The following is a 22,088-nucleotide window of genomic DNA, read 5'->3' on the forward strand; positions in this document are numbered from 1 at the left end:
AGAGCGAGGGGGGGGGGGGGGTCAGTGGGGAGGGGGAAGAGAGGGACCTGGCCTCACCAGGTATACCCTGAACGCCTAAGGCTGGAACCTCAAACCCCAATCCAGGCTCTACTGAACCCGAGGGATGGGCCAGGAGCCAGATCAAATCAGAGGTGCACACTATGTACCCTCCACCCGCTAAATAGAGAGAATATTGAGGTTAAGTTGGCTGCACATGCTCATGTATGCCAACCTTAGATAGAAAGAATATTGAGGTTAAGCTGGCTGCACGTCCATATATGCTGAACCTTTGAAGTTCTATCTCCGCCTCCTGGCAGAGGGATATAACCCACAAGTCTCTGGATTGATCAGTGGGACGCTATGGAAACACACACTTAAGATGTTACTTATATAGATGTAGAGGCACCTGCCTCTCTTCAAATCCTAGGGTAAGCAACAGAAATTGTACCTACATTAAACACAGAAAACTCAACTGCAGATTAAGTATGCACATAAATTGTCAAATGTTATAATTCACGGCCCCTCTACATGCTTACTGGCAAAGCACACATTGTATTACTTTTACAGTGTAGGCAACATACACATGAAAATGACTATATAAAAATACCCTCTATATACGGTAAGATTTTGCAGTTAATATACACTTTTCAAAATTATCATATAGTAACTACAAAACTGTGCTCTGTTGGGGCATTCACATCCATTTCTCATTCAGTTAACTATGTGGTTTTTGTGTTGTTTTTTTTAAGTACACACTACACTTTATCTGCTAGTTTAACTCGCTAACTACTGCCACATTAACTAATCCATGCTCTCTACTGGGTTAACAGCTAACTGTTAAATCGATCTATTAAGTGACACAAAGCTTAATAGGCCCCGAGGGAGGGGGGGAGTTATCAAAGTATTGTAAAAGGCAAGCTTTTAACGTACCTTGATTTCCTACGAGTCTCAACCCGCAGGCTGCTGACTACTGTGGTGAAGGAATAATGCTGCTTGCAGGTCATCTTGCAAGCAGGGTTATTCCAGAAGCTAGTGAACATTAGGCCTCAAAGCTGCAGCCTGATGCTCCCAGGCCATATCTTACAGGGGCCCTCAGAGCTTCTCCAAACGTCACCGATATCATCTCCCATTCCCCACCCCTGATAAAGACCCCTGGGCTATTTTGAAGATAGCACTGGCAAGGGCAGGAGATACTGGGGATCACTCACAAGCAATGACCACTGGACCACCAATGAAAGTAATTGTAGGCCCTACTGGGGGGGGGGTGGGGGAGGGGGGGGGGGAGAGAACAGGGCAAATGTTGGGGATTCAGAATTGCTCCCAGCCAGAGTTTATAGGACTGTATCATTAGGCTGTGGCTTTGAGGACTGATGCTCCTGGCATGATAAAAACTCCAGCTTTTGGCTGGGGTTATTGTACCATGATTTTCTTTTGGTATTTTCATTTTATTTAAAGTTCAAACAAAGGATCCCCTGTGTATCACAAAATCCAAACATATATAAAACAGAAAGTACATATAATCAGGTACCATGATACCAAAAACAAAACAAAAAATTGAACCTTCATTGTATCCCCTTCCTACCACCTCCCCCACCCACCATCCCTCCCCTTCATTCCCCTTCTCCTACAATCAAAGGCCTTTAAGATACAAGGATAATTGGTTCTAGGTTGATGGTTTTCTAGAGCATTTGTTCATCCTTGCTGCATAAAGCTTCTATAGTAACCATGTTAAAGAACCCTCCTGGCAGCTTGGTAGCGTAAATAAATTTGAAGCCCCCAAGAACCCCTTCCCCTACAACAAGAGTCAGGAACTACAATAAAAGGTTGCTTGAAAATTAAGGACATCTCAAGTGCCACCATCTTCGACAGCTCTCACACAACCAGGTATGCCCATCACAGATGAAATAGAGAATTCTTGTGGTTGTCAGACAGGCAAGCCAGCCCAGGCCAAAGGCCTGACCAGTTAACTAAGAAAAACCAGGCAGACGATTGTGCAGACATGGATTGTCAAATAGTTAGCATTAGAGACATGGTTATTACAAAAGGATCCGTTAAAATCAACATGCGCGACATGTATGACTGTGCTGGTGAAGTTATGCAGCAATCGGTGCACTTTGAGTATGACAAAATTGGTGAAGTTATAAATTCTTCTGGAAAGGGACTTACACATATGAATTGCACTAAAGCCTGTATGGAGATACATGCTTTAACATCTGCTCATTATTGCTACAGCATCCTCAGCTTGTATTTTAAGTACATAAGGAAGGTACCAGGAGCTGACTCCGAAATGTTAGGAATTTAGAAAAAAAAAAACTGTAGCTGGCCGGGACACAGAAACAAGATAGAAGGTGGGAAAGATCATTCTGGAACATGGGTGGAATTAGTGACTACATTAGAAATGATTGGTGATACAAGATAGACAGGCATATGAGAGCTATGGGACATAAAGACAGACAGAAACTTATAAAAAGAAGGAACCATTCTTAGTCCGGGGGAAAGGGGGTCTAGGAGGTGGTTAGGGAGCTGATTATCACCTAGCTCCCCACTTCTAACTTTTCTATCTATATGTTTTACTAGCTGCTTGTACTCTGCCCTTGCTTTTGGCAATTGTCTGCGGATTCAAGTAAGAAAATAAAGAGAATTGTGCTTTAGTGATAACTGATTGTGTGACAATCATTTGGGTAAGTCTTCCTCATCATAGAGGTGGTGTGAAGAGGGTATACGCACAGTGAGTGTTCATGTAGGTTGGACCTGCATGGAACAGAACCTATACCACTGCAGCCTCTCCAGCACTGTCAGAAGAGACCAACTTCAACTTGTATAATTCGGCTTTAGAAATGTGCTATCACATGAGAATGTTAACATTAGCCTTGTGAGTAAGCATTAGAATGTCTTTCTGTTGGGAACCAGAGTATTCCACCCCAGATTCTGCTCCCAGGCTAACATATCAGGGGAGCTTTATAAAACATGAAGAAAACAGGCCAGATGCTTAAGACAAGATTCAATCTGCACAGACATCACATGAAAATAGCCGGTGCCAGTCAGGCCCCCACCCCTGTGGGCCAACACTTCACAAGACCAGAACTCTGCACCAGTGATTTCACAGTAAGAATACTGAAAGGTAATTTTAAAACAATACAGGAAGGTAAGATCTTTGAAATAAGAATATTGAATATTTTGACACCCAACAAACAGGACTTAAGAAGGATCTGGGTTTTCTAACTCATTATAAAACATAAAGCTGTATTTCTCTATTTCTCTGTTTATTACCCTCCTCTCACCTACCAACACCCATTCTGTTAGAATATCAATGAAATGCTTTGATGTCCCCATGCATACCCCCACCCTCCCACTCTGTCAGACTGTCAAAGTAATGCTTTGATGTTTCTCTCATATATACTATCTGCTACCACATTTGCTTATTTCCGATCTGAGGAAGAAGGGCAACCTTCGAAAGCTAATCAAGAAAGCGAATGCTACATACCTGTAGAAGGTATTCTCCGAGGACAGCAGGCTGATTGTTCTCACTGATGGGTGACGTCCTCGGCAGCCCCTCCAATCAGAATCTTCCTAGCAAAGTCCTTTGCTAGCTCTCGCGCGCCCGCGCGCACCGCGCATGCGCGGCCGTCTTCCCGCCCGAAACCGGCTCGAGCCGGCCAGTCCAGTATGTAGCAAGACAATACAGTTCAAGGGAAGACACAACTCCAAAGGGGAGGCGGGCGGGTTTGTGAGAACAATCAGCCTGCTGTCCTCGGAGAATACCTTCTACAGGTATGTAGCATTCGCTTTCTCCGAGGACAAGCAGGCTGCTTGTTCTCACTGATGGGGTATCCCTAGCCCCCAGGCTCACTCAAAACAACAACCATGGTCAATTGGGCCTCGCAACGGCGAGGACATAACTGAGATTGACCTAAAAAATTTACCAACTAACTGAGAGTGCAGCCTGGAACAGAATAAACAGGGCCCTCGGGGGTGGAGTTGGATCCTAAAGCCCAAACAGGTTCTGAAGAACTGACTGCCCGAACCGACTGTCGCGTCGGGTATCCTGCTGCAGGCAGTAATGAGATGTGAATGTGTGGACAGATGACCACGTCGCAGCTTTGCAAATTTCTTCAATGGAGGCTGACTTCAAGTGGGCTACCGACGCAGCCATGGCTCTAACATTATGAGCCGTGACATGACCCTCAAGAGCCAGCCCCGCCTGGGCGTAAGTGAAGGAAATGCAATCTGCTAGCCAATTGGATATGGTGCGTTTCCCTACAGCCACTCCCCTCCTATTGGGATCAAAAGAAACAAACAATTGGGCGGACTGTCTGTGGGGCTGTGTCCGCTCCAGGTAGAAGGCCAATGCTCTCTTGCAGTCCAATGTGTGCAGCTGACGTTCAGCAGGGCAGGAATGAGGACGGGGAAAGAAAGTTGGCAAGACAATTGACTGGTTCAGATGGAACTCCGACACAACCTTTGGCAGGAACTTAGGGTGAGTGCGGAGGACTACTCTGTTATGATGAAATTTGGTGTAAGTGGCCTGGGCTACCAGGGCCTGAAGCTCACTGACTCTACGAGCTGAAGTAACTGCCACCAAGAAAATGACCTTCCAGGTCAAGTACTTCAGATGGCAGGAGTTCAGTGGCTCAAAAGGAGGTTTCATCAGCTGGGTGAGAACGACATTGAGATCCCATGACACTGTAGGAGGCTTGACAGGGGGCTTTGACAAAAGCAAACCTCTCATGAAGCGAACAACTAAAGGCTGTCCTGAGATCGGCTTACCTTCCACACGGTAATGGTATGCACTGATTGCACTAAGGTGAACTCTTACAGAGTTGGTCTTGAGACCAGACTCAGACAAGTGCAGAAGGTATTCAAGCAGGGTCTGTGTAGGACAAGAGCGAGGATCTAGGGCCTTGCTGTCACACCAGACGGCAAACCTCCTCCAATGGAAGAAGTAACTTCTCTTAGTGGAGTCTTTCCTGGAAGCAAGCAAGATGCGGGAGACACCCTCTGACAGACCCAAAGAGGCAAAGTCTACGCTCTCAACATCCAGGCCGTGAGAGCCAAGGACCGGAGGCTGGGATGCAGAAGAGCCCCTTCGTTCTGCGTGATGAGGGTCGGAAAACACTCCAATCTCCACGGTTCTTCGGAGGATAACTCCAGAAGAAGAGGGAACCAGATCTGACGCGGCCAAAAAGGAGCAATCAGAATCATGGTGCCTCGGTCTTGTTTGAGTTTCAACAAAGTCTTCCCCACCAGAGGAATGGGAGGATAAGCATACAGCAGGCCTTCCCCCCAATCCAGGAGGAAGGCATCCGATGCCAGTCTGCCGTTGGCCTGAAGCCTGTAACAGAACTGAGGGACTTTGTGGTTCACTCGAGATGCGAAGAGATCCACCAAGGGGGTGCCCCACGCTTGGAAGATCTGGCGCACCACTCGGGAATTGAGCGACCACTCGTGAGGTTGCATAATCCTGCTCAACCTGTCGGCCAGACTGTTGTTTACGCCTGCCAGATATGTGGCTTGGAGCACCATGCCTTGACGGCGAGCCCAGAGCCACATGCTGACGGCTTCCTGACACAGGGGGTGAGATCCGGTGCCCCCCTGCTTGTTGACATAGTACATGGCAACCTGGTTATCTGTCTGAATTTGGATAATTTGGAGGGACAGCCGATCTCTGAAAGCCTTCAGGGCGTTCCAGATCGCTCGCAACTCCAGGAGATTGAACTGTAGACCGCGTTCCTGGAGGGACCAGCTTCCTTGGGTGTGAAGCCCATCGACATGAGCTCCCCACCCCAGGAGAGACGCATCCGTTGTCAGCACTTTTTGTGGCTGAGGAATTTGGAAAGGACGTCCCAGAGTCAAATTGGACCAGATTGTCCACCAATACAGGGATTCGAGAAAACTCGTGGACAGGTGGATCACGTCTTCTAGACCCCCAGCAGCCTCAAACCACTGGGAGGCTAGGGTCCATTGAGCAGATCTCATGTGAAGACGGGCCATGGGAGTCACATGAACTGTGGAGGCCATGTGGCCCAGCAATCTCAACATCTGCCGAGCTGTGATCTGCTGGGACGTTCGCACCCGCGAGACGAGGGACAACAAGTTGTTGGCCCTCGCCTCTGGGAGATAGGCGCGAGCCGTCCGAGAATCCAGCAGAGCTCCTATGAATTCGAGCTTCTGCACTGGGAGAAGATGGGACTTTGGATAATTTATCACAAACCCCAGTAGCTCCAGGAGGCGAATAGACATCTGCATGGACTGCAGGGCTCCTGCCTCGGATGTGTTCTTCACCAGCCAATCGTCGAGATATGGGAACACATGCACCCCCAGCCTGCGAAGCGCCGCTGCTACCACAGCTAGGCACTTTGTGAACACCCTGGGCGCAGAGGCGAGCCCAAAGGGTAGCACACAGTAATGGAAGTGGCGTGTGCCCAACTGAAATCGCAGATACTGCCTGTGAGCTGGCAGTATCGGGATGTGAGTGTAGGCATCCTTCAAGTCCAGAGAGCATAGCCAATCGTTTTGCTGAATCATGGGGAGAAGGGTGCCCAGGGAAAGCATCCTGAACTTTTCTTTTACGAGATATTTGTTCAGGGCCCTTAGGTCTAGGATGGGACGCATCCCCCCTGTTTTCTTTTCCACAAGGAAGTACCTGGAATAGAATCCCAGCCCTTCTTGCCCGGATGGCACGGGCTCGACCGCAGTGGCGCTGAGAAGGGCGGAGAGTTCCTCTGCAAGTACCTGCTTGTGCTGGAAGCTGTAGGACTGAGCTCCCGGTGGACAATTTGGAGGTTTGGAAGCCAAATTGAGGGTGTATCCTTGCCGGACTATTTGCAGAACCCACTGATCGGAGGTTATGAGAGGCCACCTTTGGTGAAAAGCTTTCAACCTCCCTCCGACTGGCAGGTCGCCCGACACTGACACTTGGATGTCGGCTATGCTCTGCTGGAGCCAGTCAAAAGCTCGCCCCTTGCTTTTGCTGGGGAGCCGCGGGGCCTTGCTGAGGCGCACGCTGCTGACGAGAGCGAGCGCGCTGGGGCTTAGCCTGGGCCGCAGGCTGTCGGGAAGGAGGATTGTACCTACGCTTACCAGAAGTATAGGGAACAGTCTTCCTTCCCCCGAAAAATCGTCTACCTGTAGAGGTAGAAGCTGAAGGCTGCCGGCGGGAGAACTTGTCGAATGCGGTGTCCCGCTGGTGGAGAGACTCTACCACCTGCTCGACTTTTTCTCCAAAAATGTTGTCCGCACGGCAAGGCGAGTCCGCAATCCGCTGCTGGATTCTATTCTCCAGGTCGGCGGCATGCAGCCATGAGAGCCTGCGCATCACCACACCTTGAGCAGCGGCCCTGGACGCAACATCAAAAGTGTCATAAACTCCTCTGGCCAGGAATTTTCTGCACGCCTTCAGCTGCCTGACCACCTCCTGAAAAGGCTTGGCTTGCTCAGGGGGAAGAGCATCAACCAAGCCCGCCAACTGTCGCACATTGTTCCGCATGTGTATGCTCGTGTAGAGCTGGTAAGACTGAATTTTGGCCACGAGCATAGAGGAATGGTAGGCCTTCCTCCCAAAGGAGTCTAAGGTTCTAGAGTCTTTGCCCGGGGGCGCCGAAGCATGCTCCCTAGAACTCTTAGCCTTCTTTAGGGCCAGATCCACAACTCCAGAGTCGTGAGGCAACTGAGTGCGCATCAGCTCTGGGTCCCCATGGATCCGGTACTGGGACTCGATCTTCTTGGGGATGTGGGGATTAGTTAAAGGCTTGGTCCAGTTCGCCAGCAATGTCTTTTTGAGGACATGGTGCAGGGGAACAGTGGACGCTTCCTTAGGTGGAGAAGGATAGTCCAGGAGCTCAAACATTTCAGCCCTGGGCTCGTCCTCCACAACCACCGGGAAGGGGATGGCCGTAGACATCTCCCGGACAAAGGAAGCAAAAGACAGACTCTCGGGAGGAGAAAGCTGTCTTTCAGGAGAGGGAGTGGGATCAGAAGGTAGACCCTCAGACTCCTCGTCAGAGAAATATCTGGGGTCTTCTTCTTCCTCCCACGAGGCCTCACCCTCGGTGTCAGACACAAGTTCACGGACCTGCGTCTGCAACCGTGCCCGGCTCGACTCCGTGGAGCCACGTCCACGATGGGGGCGTCGAGAGGTAGACTCCCTCGCCTGCATCGGCGAAGCTCCCTCCGCCGACGTAGTCGGGGAGCCCTCCTGGGAGGTGGCCGCAGTCGGCACGCGGTACTGACGTCGGGGACCTCACCCCGGGCGATGGGCCAGCCGGCGCCACGCTCGACGGTACCGGAGGCGCAAGCACCGCCGGTACCGGAGGGGTAGGGCGCAACAGCTCTCCCAGAATCTCTGGGAGAACGGCCCGGAGGCTCTCGTTCAGAGCGGCTGCAGAGAAAGGCATGGAGGTCGATGCAGGCGTCGACGTCAGAACCTGTTCCGGGCGTGGAGGCTGTTCCGGGCTGTCCAGAGTGGAGCGCATCGACACCTCCTGAACAGAGGGTGAGCGGTCCTCTCGGTGCCGATGCCTGCTGGGTGCCGACTCCCTCGGCGACCCAGAGCTCTCGGTGCCGACGCGGGGAGGAGACCGGTGTCGATGCTTCTTCGACTTCTTCCGAAGCATGTCACCGGAGCTCCCCGGCACCGACGAGGAGGACGTAGAATCCATCCGTCGCTTCCTCGGGGCCGAGGCCGAAGGAGGTCGGTCTCGGGGGGGCTGTACCGCAGGAGCCCTCAGGGTAGGAGGAGACCCACCCGAGGGCTCACCGCCACCAGCAGGGGAATGGACAGCCCTCACCTGCACTCCACTCGATGCACCACCGTCCGACGACATCAGGAGATGAGGTCCCGGTACCACCAACGTCGATGCAGCTATCCGATGTCTCGGCGCCGATGCAGAGGGCCGATGCCTCGATGCACTCGATGCACTGGCAGCCAAGGAAGAAGGTCTGGACGCTGATGACGTCGATGCACACGATGACCCCGATGCCGACGAAGAGCCCGAGAACAAAACGTTCCACTGGGCCAATCTCGCTACTTGAGTCCGCCTTTGTAAGAGGGAACACAGACTACAGTTCTGGGGACGGTGCTCGGCCCCCAGACACTGAAGACACGAAGAGTGCCTATCAGTGAGCGAGATTACCCGGGCGCACTGGGTGCACTTCTTGAAGCCGCTGGAAAGCTTCGATGTCATGGGCGGAAAAATCACGCCGGCGAAGTCAAAATCCGAAATGACGAATTTGGAGCACCAAAACTTTAAGGGAGAAAAATCTCGACCGAGGCCGAAAAGAGGCCTACCCCGACAACGAAAGAAAACTTACCGGGGCAAAAACTGGAAATACGGGAAGGGGCAAACGAAACCCAAGGGGGTTTCCGGAGCACTTTCCGAACGAAAGAAAACTTTTCCGAAGAAAAAACACGTCGATTAAATAACGGACGCGCGAGGTCGACTCTCCGGGGCTCAACACGGCAAAAAACACAGCCGTACCGAGTGCGGACGAAAGAAGACTGGCCGGCTCGAGCCGGTTTCGGGCGGGAAGACGGCCGCGCATGCGCGGTGCGCGCGGGCGCGCGAGAGCTAGCAAAGGACTGTGCTAGGAAGATTCCGATTGGAGGGGCTGCCGAGGACGTCACCCATCAGTGAGAACAAGCAGCCTGCTTGTCCTCGGAGAAATGTATTTATTTATTTATTTTTGTTACATTTGTACCCCGCGCTTTCCCACTCATGGCAGGCTCAATGCGGCAGGCAATGGAGGGTAAAGTGACTTGCCCAGAGTCACAAGGAGCTGCCTGTGCTGGGAATCAAACTCAGTTCCTCAGTTCCCCAGGACCAAAGTCCACCACCCTAACCACTAGGCCACTCCTCCACTGTCCAATAAAAAAAAGGTATCATCTTATTTTCTCGTCCATGTTTTATTTTGCTTGATTTCTATTAAAACCTGAAGAAACTCGTATAGCAGAGGAAATGAGGCCTTGAGCTCCTGGGTATAATAACCATAACTCATAAGTACATAAGTACTACTACTACTACTTAACATTTCTAGAGCGCTACTAGGGTTACACAGCACTGTACAGTTTAACAAAGAAGGACAGTCCCTGCTCAATCTAAAGATGCCACACTGGGAAAAGACCAAGGATCCATCGAGCCCAGCATCCTGTCCACAACAGCGGCCAATCCAGGCCAAGGGCACCTGGCAAGCTTCCCAAACGTACAAACATTCTATACATGTTATTCCTGGAACTGTGGATTTTTCCCTAGTCCATTTAGTAGTGGTTTATGGACTTGTCCTTTAGGAAACCACCTAACCCCTTTTTAAACTCTGCCAAGCTAACCGCCTTCACCACGTTCTCCGGCAACGAATGCCAGAATTTAATTATGCGTTGGGTGAAGAAAAATTTCTCCGGTTTGTTTTAAATTTACTACACTGTAGTTTCATCGCATGCCCCCCTAGTCCTAGTATTTTTGTAAAGCGTGAACAGACGCTTCACATCCACCTGTTCCACTCCACTCATTATTTTATATACCTCTATCATGTCTCCCCCTCAGCCATCTCTAACCTCCTTAGTCTTTCTTCATAGGGAAGTCGTCCCATCCCCACTATCATTTTAGTCGCCTTTCGCTGCACCTTTTCAAATTCTACTATATCTTTCTTGAGATGTGGCGACCAGAATTGAACGCAATACTCAAGGTGCGGTCGCACCATGGAGCCATACAACGGCATTATAACATCCTCACACCTGTTTTCCATATCTTTCCTAATAATACCCAACATTCTATTAGCTTTCCTAGCCACAGCAGTACACTGAGCAGGTTTCAGTGTATTATTGACGACACCCAGATCCCTTTCTTGGTTCGTAACTCCTAACGTGGAACTTTGCATGACATAGCTATAATTTGGGTTCTTTTTTCCCACATGCATCACCTTGCACTTGCTCACACTGAACGTCATCTGCCATTTAGCCGCCCAGTCTCCCAGTCTCGTAAGGTCCTTCTGTAGTTTTTCACAATCCTGTCGCGAGTTAACAACTTTGAATAACTTTGTGTCATCAGCAAATTTAATTACCTCGCCAGTTACTCCCATCTCTAAATCATTTATAAATATATTAAAAAGCAGCGGTCCTAGCACAGACCCCTAAGGAACCCAACTACCCACCCTTCTCCATTGTGAATACTGCCCATTTAACCCCACTCTCTGTTTCCTATCCATCAACCAGTTTTTAATCCACAATAGGACATTTCCTCCTATCCCATGACCCTCCAATTTCCTCTGTAGCCTTTCATGAGGTACTACTACTACTACTACTTATCATTGTCAAACACCTTTTGAAAATCCAGATACACAATATCAACCGGCTCCCCTTTGTCCACATGTTTGTTTACTCCTTCAAAGAACTGAAGTAAATTGGTCAGGCAAGATTTTCCCACACAAAAGCCGTGCTGACTTGGTATCAGTAATCCAGGTCCTTGGAAGTGCGCTGTAATTTTGTTTTTAATAATAGCCTCTACCATTTTCCCTGGCACCGACGTCAGACTCACCGGTCTATAATTTCCCGGTTCTCCCCCGGAACCTTTTTTGAAAATTGGCGTTACATTGGCCACCCTCCAATCTTCCGGTACCATGCTCGATTTCAAGGATAAATTGCATATCGCTAACAGTAGCTCCGCAAGCTAATTTTTCAGTTCTATCAGTACTCTAGGATGAATACCATCCGGTCCAGATTTGCTACTCTTCAGTTTGCTGAACTGTCCCATTACGTCCTCCAGGATTACCGTGAAGTCAGTAAGTTTCTCCAACTCGTCCGCTTGAAATATCATTTCCGACACCGGTATCCCACCCAAATCTTCCTCAGTGAAGACCGAAGCAAAAAATTCATTCAATCTCTCCGCTACGTCTTTGTCTTCCTTGATTGCCCCTTTTACCCCTCGGTCATCCAGTGGCCCAACTGCTTCTTTTGCCGGCTTCCTGCTTTTAATATACCGAAAAAAATGTTTACTATGTTTTTTTTTGCCTCTAATGCTATCTTTTTTTCATAATCCCTCTTGGCCTTCTTTATCTGCGCCTTGCATTCGATTTGACACTCCTTATGCTTCTTCTTGTTATTTTCAGACAGTTTCTTCTTCCATTTTCGGAAGGCGTTTCTTTTAGCCCTAATAGCTTCCTTCACCTCACTTTTCAACCACGCCGGCTGTCTTTTGGACTTCCGCCTTTCTTTTCTAGTTCGCGGAATATGTTTGGCCTGGGCCTCCGGGATGGTATTTTTGAACAGTGTCCATGCCTGTTGTACAGTTTTTACCCTCTCAGTTGCCCCCCTAAGGTTTTTTTTTCACCGTTCTTCTCATTTTATCATAGTCTCCTTTTTTAAAGTTAAACGCTAACGCATTTTACTTCCTGTGTATAGTTACTTCAAGGTTGATATCAAAACAGATCATATTATGATCACTGTTATCAAGCGGCCCCAGTACCATAACGTCCCTCACCAGATCATGTGCTCTGCGCTAAGGACCAAGTCTAGAATTTTTCCTTCTCTCGTCGGCTCCTGCACCAGCTGCTCCATAAAGCTGTCCTTGATTTCATCAAGGAATTGTACCTCTCTAGCATGTCCCGATGTTACATTTACCCAGTCTATATTTGGATAATTGAAGTCACCCATTATTATCACATTGCCCATTTTGTTTGCGTCTCTGATTTATCATTTCTGCGTCTACCTGTTCATCCTGGCAAGGCTGACGGTAGTAAACACCTATCACCGTCCTTTTCCCTTTTATACATGGAATTTCAACCCACAATGATTCAAAGGTGTGATTTGTGTCCTGCTGAATTTGTAATCTATCTGAGTCAAGGCTCTCGTTAATATACATGCTACCCCTCCACCAGACCGGTCCACCCTATCACTACGATATACTTTGTACCCCGGTATTCAATGACCTGCTCCATATAGACCACCATGACTTTTGAGTCAAAGTATTGAATTCTTAAATTATACAATTCCTTGTGTGGTATTCCAAACTCTACCTGTAGTTGCATAAAAGATTTCATACGTTCTTAGTCTATTAATCAATAGTAAAAATCTATTCCATAAGTATCCCATACCACTTCTACACCTGGCCCTTCCTTCCCCCCCCCCCCCCCCCCCCCATGCACTAACTCCCAGTTAAAATGGTAAGTGGCAACTTGGCTTTTCCCTGGATACCCATATGTCTATCCCACACCCTGCACCGTGTAGTTAAGGTATGCTTAGTGTAGGGGTTAGGAATCTCTACCCCCCTCCCCCCTGTAATTTTTTCCTGACCAACATAAATAGAGGGGTTAGTAAATAGCTAAGAGTAACTGGGCCTAGTAATGCTTGTTCCACGCATACATAGTGTTTGTTCCATCCTCACTTGCCAATCCCATATGTGGCCAATTTGTACAGCTTCATAATAGATCTTCAAGTCAGAAACACACCTAAGACTCCTTCCATTTTATGCTTGTGGAGAACAGCCAGACCGAGGCGGGGTGTTTCCCCTTGCAAATAAAGCATGTAATCTATTTGCCACCGTCTCATAAGGTATTTTGAAATATGAATAGGGAAGGCTTGAAATAAGTATAAATATCTAGGTAATATATTCATCTTTACAACTCCAATTCTGCCAAACCAAGTCATGGAGCCCCTATACCACTAACTGAAATCCAAGTGAACAAATCCTCTAATCTACATAGGATCTGCACCCAAAGATATTTAATAGAGCATCTGACCCATCCAAATGAGAAATTCTCTTTTAATTGTTCAAGTTCATCCTCAAGAAGGTTGTTATTTAGATCTTCTCTGTTTTATCAAGTTAACCATGAACTCTGAAATTACCTACTTGTCTAGTTCTTTTAGGAGAACTAGGATGGAAGTAAACGGATGGGACAGCAACAACAGGCCAACATCCACGAACAAAAGGTATTTTATAGTCCTCTCCCCTTATCTACAGCCCCTAATATCTGGATTATTCCTAATGCGTTGGGCCAGAGGTTCCATAACTAGTTCGGGCCGCTGCTGGATCCATACACTAGGCCTTCCGTTTTACCTGCCTCAGTTGGTGTTACCATCTTAAGCCCCTTGCAAGGGCTGGGCGCCTTCTGCAATCCCAAACTAGATTTACTGCCTGTGAACCTATTTGTTGTCTAGATTACACCTTATGGTCATCGCACTTCTAGGAGGGAATCTGAGCACTTTTAGGAGGGAATCTGAGCACTTTTCAGCTTAGAAGGGTGTGTTATTTTATAGCATAAAATTAGTGCCATCCTGACAGAGCTTCACTCAAGCACAACCATCCACACCAGTGATACTTCTTCCTATTATATTATGATTTTCTGCCCATAATACGACTTGCTGTGTGCACCAAAACGTGCTGTTAAGTCACATCCTGGTACTTACATAGTAATGAGCTGCTTTAAATGCATTTGTGTTTTGCATATTATTACTCTGTAACCCATAGCAACTTAAATATCACTGCAGTAAGACAAGTCAAGCTGCATTAGTGCTTTTTAAGTCACATTAAGGGGCAAATAGCATAACTTAAAAGCCCTAATACACAGTTTGATTAAACACAATGGGGAGGTGAGGGAGTTAACACGAGAGGCTCTGCACCAAAACTGTATTAGACAAATTTTCAGTTTACGTTTATTTGAGAATTTGACATACTGCCATCAATCACATAAATGAAAAAGAAATAAGGGGGGAACCACACCACTAAAATTAGGAGAAAGTAAATAAAAGCAAAATAAAATATAAGAGCTAAAATCTATGCAGACACTGCTTCCATAAATAAGCACCCCGGCCTCAGCCACACTTAGCAGACATGATCCAAGACAACTCAGAAAAATGAGTTTTGGGAAGAGATTTAAAACTTATGAAAAGTTGACTGAATAGAATGGGTTAGGTCATTTCGTATCTTAGGAGCCAAGGGGGGAAAAAAAAGGCATCATTTCTGGTGGACTGTGTGACATTTTCATGGGTGGCATGACAAGATGGTGCACATCCGAGTACCACTTGGAGTATATGGGGGCATAGGATTACTTCCTATATTTACATAATTAACTGAGCTCATCAGGTATAGTTGTGATAGCTCAGAGTACTAGATGGCTTCCCCCCCTCCAAAAAAAAAAAAAAAATCTATCTTGAAAAGGTGAACAAACAAACAAACAATCTAGCTGCTTTTCCAACTATCCAAAGAGATGTTAGTGGTGAATTTCCAGACATTAGACTTACATGCGGAGCTCCACAGGGCTCAGTACTCAGGCCAGTCTTAATATTTTTCTTGCTCTATTAACTTACTGCAGACCCTAGGCATAGCTTTCATGTATGTCGACATACAGCTACTTTTTACTCTAGACTGCAGAATATCTTATACCATCTGAAATCTCTGACAAATTGGACACCATCACAAAATGGCTTGCCAACAACAGCCTAAAATGAATCACCACGAAGACAGTTGCCTTGTTTTTCTCACTTCAGCTCCTTTGCAATATTCCCCAACTATATAGGGTACTCCTATTCCCCTTCAGCGCAGTTAAAATTCTGGGAGTTACACTTGATGATGAACTCACCTTCACTAATCACACTGCCTCTGTTGTCAAGAAATCTTTGTCTTGCAACAAAATTCACTCAGCTAACCCCCCCCCCCCCTTTTTTTTTTTTTTTTTTTTTAAATATTTTTCTCTTCCTTTACCAATTCATTCCTTAGTTATAACCCATCTGGATTACTGCAATTCACTTATGCAAGGTATCTCTCAACATCAACCAACACAGCTTCAACTAATATATAATAGAACTGTCAAACTAATTCATGGAGCAAAAAGGTTTGCTAGCGTTACCCCTCCGTTAGGATACCAACCCTGGCTCCCTATATGTTCCCAGTTAATAAAAAATTTAAAAAACAAATAAATAAATAAACCACACATTTAGCATTGGTTCAAACAATTCACTATAGGTTACCCCTATTCCTCTACTGATCTCTAATCCCATATTCACCTTCTCACACTCTTTGGTCATGATAGCAGAATCTTTTATGGTAGTTCCAAGTCATCTTAAAATTCATTCCCATCAAACCAGAACATCATGCTTTGAAGTTGTTGCTCCGACCCTCTGCAATTCGGTCCCATTAGAACTTCCTAAAATTCTCTTTGAATTAAAGCTATTCTAAAATAACATCTTTTTGTAAGGGCCTCTCCTTTTATTCAAAACTGATGTGGCATTTATATCTACAATGCATTCACAATCTCCCATTTAAAAGCTCTCACTTGTCCTTGTCAACTTCTTAACAAGTGTTCTGCCTTCCCTGTGTATCAACAGTAATTTTATTCATTCATCATGTAGATTTTGCTTTTATTCTACCCTAGGATTCCTCTTGTGCCTTTCACCCCGATACAATTTATTGTTAAACCGCATAAGGAGAAATTAGATCTTACCTGCTAATTTGCTTTCCTTTAGTCCCTCCGGACCGGACCAGGATTGGACTGATGGGTTGTGCTCGCCTACCAGCAGGTGGAGACTGAGAAAAAACTCTGACTCTAGAGAGCCAATAGGAGCCCTGGCCATGTGACCTTAGCCTCAGTATTTGAATAACAAAGCAGGAAAGAAAGAAAGACCTTCTGTGCCGTATGGAATCCTAGCAGCCACAAAGCACTCGGCAACGCCAAGTATCAGAGCTCACCAGCAACTCTCACCAGAGAAGTGGTATGGCCCGATATGTATTACAGCTCACCAGCAACTCTCACTAGAGAAGTGGTATGGCTCACTTGTACTATAGCTCACCAGCAAATCTCACCAGAGAAGCGATATGGCTCACATGTAATATAGCTCACCAGCAACTCTCCCCAGAGAAGTGGTATGGCTCACGTATAATATAGCTCACCCGCAACTCTCACCAGAGAAGTGGTATGGCTCACTTGTCTTATAGCTCACCAGCAACTCTCACCAGAGAAGTGGTATGGCCCACTTAAGATTTTATATATATTCCATCAACTGAGCTTACCAGCAACTCTCACCAGAAAAGTGGTAAATCATATTTAAGGTTTTATAGATATTCCAGCAACTGAGCTCAGCCACAACTCTCACCAGAGAAGTGGTATGGCGTATTTAAGGTTTTATAGATAGATTCCAGCAATTGAGCTCACCAGCAACCACCAGAGATGTGGTATAGACCACGTAAAGTTCTGTATATATATAGTATTGTTCCACGAATCGTAAAGGAATGAATACACTTCCTACTGAATACACTTCCTACTTAATAAAAGAAGCTAAAGAGTAGAGAGAACATGGGAGGGGCCTGGTCCGGTCCGGAGGGACTAAAGGAAAGCAAATTAGCAGGTAAGATCTAATTTCTCCTTCCTTAGCGTCCCTCCGGACCGGACCAGGATTGGACTGATGGGAAGTACCAAAGCAGTAATCTGAAGGGAGGGACCCTATGAAAACTGCAGAGAAATGTTCATGCTGCATAGACCACCTGGCGACAACTAACATGTAGTGTGTCCCAATGAGCAAAATAAAATGAAACTAGGACTAAGTTGCCAACTTACCAATGTGCACCGAGAGCACCAAAAATCGCCGTAGTAAGAATAGAGCCCGCTTCTGAAGTTGTGGAATATGTTGTAATACGCTGTGGAACTGCCCTCTCAGCGAGAAGAGAAATAGACATTCTCATTTCCTTGATCCTTCGCGATATAGCGGGTTAGAAACAATGAAAAACTTTTACGCCTACTGGCTAGAAGGACAAAACCAATAAGAAAAAACCGATTGGGAAAGGTGAAAACTTTAAACTACAGCAGACCGAAAAGAAGTTACCAACCGTAGAAGTATTCCACACATAGATCTACTTGCTGCAATGGCTACTGGGAAATACTGCTTGAAGAGGAAAACTTTATAGAAAAAGTTATGGCTACTAGAAAACAGAACTTTAAGAGTCTGTTCACCTAGTTCACCTAGCTGGTGGACGAAGCGGGAGGTACAGGTGCAGGACTCCTTTAAGAAACCGCTTTGACAGTGGATGCTGCATAAGCGTGCGGTTGTCAACAGTATCATGCATCACTGATAGAGCTGCCAAATGAACTCTAATGGATGAGTAAGACAGACAAGATTTCGCAAGATGCAGAAGATATTCCAAAACATGCAAAATGGATACTGTTTGTGGAATGAAGTGGCGAGAGGAGTACCACAGAGTGAACCGTCGCCACTTTGATTCATAGGACTTTAATGTAGATTTCTGTCTGGAAGCAATTAAAACTTGAAGTACTTCCTGCGAAAATATCAAAGATGTTGCAGACCCAGTAACCACGCCATAAGTTTGAGTGACTGGGAGTCCGGATGTAGAAGGGTGCCTTGGTTCTGCGTAAACACCTAGTGAGATGATGGAAGAAACGCATAAAGAAGGTTGAAAAACCCCTGCTGGACGTTGGCATCTGTCCCTGTCTCCGTCAAGACTGTTGCTGAACGGAAGAAGCAAGAAATGTTCGTGAGCCTGAAGGCAAAAAGAGATAGCCCTGAAGTGTCGCAGTGAGGAAGTAAGGCTGAAAAAATGAGAGTCCATTCACCTAAACGCAGGGTGACACAACTAAGAAAAAATGAGTACAAACTCAAGAGTATACTCTTAACTCCTCCTTGGCGGATGACATAACCCATTGCCATGGCAAGGACCAACATAGCTCTCTCCGCCTTGTTTGTCAGTAGGGAAAACAAAATTCACCCGAAGGTAAAACGAATTGCTGAGGTCCCCCAGAAAAAAAATATATAAAAACAAGCTTCTGCCAAAAAGTGTACTGCACGAAGCATCCCAATGACAGAACTAAGGTTCTTGAGATAACTAGATGACACTTAAATAGCGCGATTGATGACCCTGAGATTCGCAATAGGATGAAGGAAAATTCCTTCTTGGGCATTAGAAAGTAAAATTGCATTCTGCAGAATAGAGCGAGGAAATGGCCGAAGGCCCAAGGTCACCAAGAAAAATATAAACTGGGATGTTTGCAGAGGAGACAAAAGACTGTGCGCCAACCTGACTAAACAAAGAGAAAATCAGAGATATCTGATGAGAGATCAAATGAGAGATCAAATGAGAGGCCTGGCTACAATCACCACCCAACCTAGAGATTGTAAGAAATGCAACACTCGGTGCGTGACCTGAGAACTCTGCTGATAAGACTTTCTCCAATTAGGCAGTCGTCTAGGTAAGAATGAAATGACCCTAAGAGTGCAATGAACATCCTCTTAGATCTATAAAAGAACGGAAGAGAGAGTACTGCTGAAAATGACCGGTTAATGCATAAGCAAAAAACTAGCCATTCTCTGGACCCTGAGGAGAAGAGGAAGGGTGACCAAGGACACCAGTTAAATAGGGCTACAAACTCCAACCCTATCTCTATGGCGTTCCATAGTTGGGTAAGTTCTGAATATAGAAAGTTCTGAATATAGGAGTCCACCAGCTATGGTAGTACGCTCCGGACAGAAACAAATTGTCCCAGTATGAACGTCTGATTCACCGGCCTGTAATTTCTTGGATCTCCCTAATCCACATACCACTAATCCACGTACCACGGTCATGCGTCCTCCCTCACTGAGATGTAGATTGTAAGCTCCTTTGAGCAGGGAACGTCCTTCTTTGTTAATTTGTACAGTTAGATATGAATGCTGGACTTGATGGACTTTAGGCCTTACCCAGCATAACCATACTTATGTACCTATGGTATAAATACACAGGAAGTGAGTGAATCCCCTTCCAATTGAAAGAACACTCTGGAGTGAAGGCGCATAGAATGAAAATGAAAAAGGACAAACTTGGAAATTACCTGTAACGAAAAAAGTGAAGTTGTGCCACAGCCACTTGGTGAAGGCAGTGTAGACAAGACTGTATCTGAATTCAAGAAAGCCTGATATAACATCAGGTCTCTAAGGAAGAGGAAGAGATAGCAGATGGTATGTATAGGCATACTGGACCAAACCAGGATGTTTATAATCTGCCAATGCTGAACTGATAGAGTAGAGACAAACACGAGTAGATGGTTTGAGGACCGTCCACTATCTTTAAGTGAAAGGATGACTTTATTCTCTAAGTGACCATATGTCCTGTAAAAACCAGAAGAAAGCTAAAATGAAATATGAGAGGCTTCAAGGCAGTTGGAAAAGAAGGGAAGACATGAATAAAGCATGCCTGCTAAGGCAGCTGAGTGACTGGGAGCTTGGTAGACAGGACTGTCCCTCAGAGAATATGAAAGAGCTGATATATCCCCATGGCATCTGAACAATATACTGTATGCCTCTAGAGAAGGCTTCTTAAAGCCGGAAAAAGAAAACACTGTATAACACTACAGCCATTGAGAGTGTTTGTTAAGTTCTTAAAACACTATATAACATCATAGGCATGGAGTAAAATGCTTGAAAGGAACTAAGATATTATGGTCAGAATTGCAAAGTACCAATCAATTGACTCTTAGACAATGTAGTCCTATTCATCAGGGAATGAGAAAGACAGAAATTTACTCTATGCCTATAGAGAAAGTTTCTAAAGTTCTTAAAACACTGTATAATACTACAGCTATTGAGGAAAATGCTTGAAATGAATTATGATATTATATTATGATAAGATGTAGATTTTCCACCAGGCAATGAAAAATGACTGAGCACCAGAAAAAACTAGTGTTAACAGCCCCGTGATACATAGAAATTTAAAAGAAGAAAAGCTTGTTATATATCCATATATGAAAGGAGCCCCCTTTCAACCAAATATTGCCTGCTGATGTGAAGAGCATTTTAGAATACGCCGTTCAGCACATACAAAAGTGTACACATTTTGGAGCCGAACTGCTCTATGAACTGCAGCCTTACCTTCAGCAGAGAGATCCCCGACTGATAAGATGGAGGGAGAAACAAAATGGCCGCTGTTCGCGCCACTGGCCCCGTGGCAATCGACAGCGCGCCCGACACCTCCGAACAAGCGGAGCCCAGTGGAACGTTGAAGAAACAACAGCCGGCGAAAAAGGCCCCGAAAAAACCGGAGGCAGCACCGGACCCGAAGAAACCTAGAAGGGAGAGCAAAATTTACACGTTCCGGCTGCGTGAACTGCGCGACGCTGACCGACAGCAGCTGTTTGAACTTTTAAGCCATATCGGAAAAAACAGGTGGCCGCGCTTACGCGGTTCGCACCTTTCTTTTTTTTTTTTTTTTTTTCATTTGTTTAAACTGCCGCCGCCGCCAAAACGCAAGAAAATGGAGGAAATTAAATCTGACGAGAAAAATCGCTGTTTAAAGTCACAGATACTGAATTATTTTCTTCTGTTTGTTTTTTTTTTTTTTTTTTTTTTTTTATAACCCCTCAATCATAATAAAACACTGGAGCTGCCTGCTCGTTAGAAGTCTGGGGAAAGAAAGGCTGCTTCTTTGAATTTCCTTTTATTTGATTTAATTCTTTTAAAGCAGCTACCTGTTAAAAGTGGCTGCCTCTCCCAAAGACGGTACACCTTTCCAGAGAAAGGGACGGCCCTTCCCTGCTAAGCCAGGGAGATGGGGAGGAAGGGGGGTGGACTCGAGACACCCGAGTTTAACACCCCCGAGGCTGTCAAAGAAAGAAGAGAAAGGAAACCCTGTCAAGCCTCTAATAAGATTCCAGGCACAGAAGAATTATCACAAATATCTGTAATATCTAAAGAGAAAAGGAGAGAGACTAATGGGCTCACTTCCTACCTGCTGGGAGACTGAGAAAATACTGAGGCTAAGGTCACATGGCCAGGGCTCCTATTGGCTCTCTAGAGTCAGAGTTTTTTCTCAGTCTCCACCTGCTGGTAGGCGAGCACAACCCATCAGTCCAATCCTGGTCCGGTCCGGAGGGACGCTAAGGAATGTGATTTATTGGCAGTATAATAACTTAAAAATGTGAAATAAGTCATTGGATCATGTTTCTCCTCTTCTCTATAAACACCACTGGTTACCTGTGTGCTTTAAAATTTCAAGAATTTTCTGCTTAACTACGGCACAATCTTCAAGGGTGTCCCATCATACTTTTCTTCATTAGTCCCATGGAAGCCAGCCATCTTTGTTCAAATGAACTTTTGCTGTCCCTCCCAGCACTGTCTCAGTCCTCTC

At 46.1% G+C, this 22,088-nt stretch overlaps 1 protein-coding gene across 2 annotated transcripts in view; it reads right to left on the reverse strand.

The window, feature by feature from the left end:
- The window catches only part of DYNC1H1 (dynein cytoplasmic 1 heavy chain 1), a 415,182-nt gene that overhangs the window by 349,159 nt on the left and 43,935 nt on the right, over nt 1–22,088 (reverse strand). The window lies entirely within an intron of this gene.

This window comes from Microcaecilia unicolor, chromosome 9 (assembly GCF_901765095.1).
Source record: "Microcaecilia unicolor chromosome 9, aMicUni1.1, whole genome shotgun sequence".
NCBI classification, from domain to species: domain Eukaryota; kingdom Metazoa; phylum Chordata; class Amphibia; order Gymnophiona; family Siphonopidae; genus Microcaecilia; species Microcaecilia unicolor.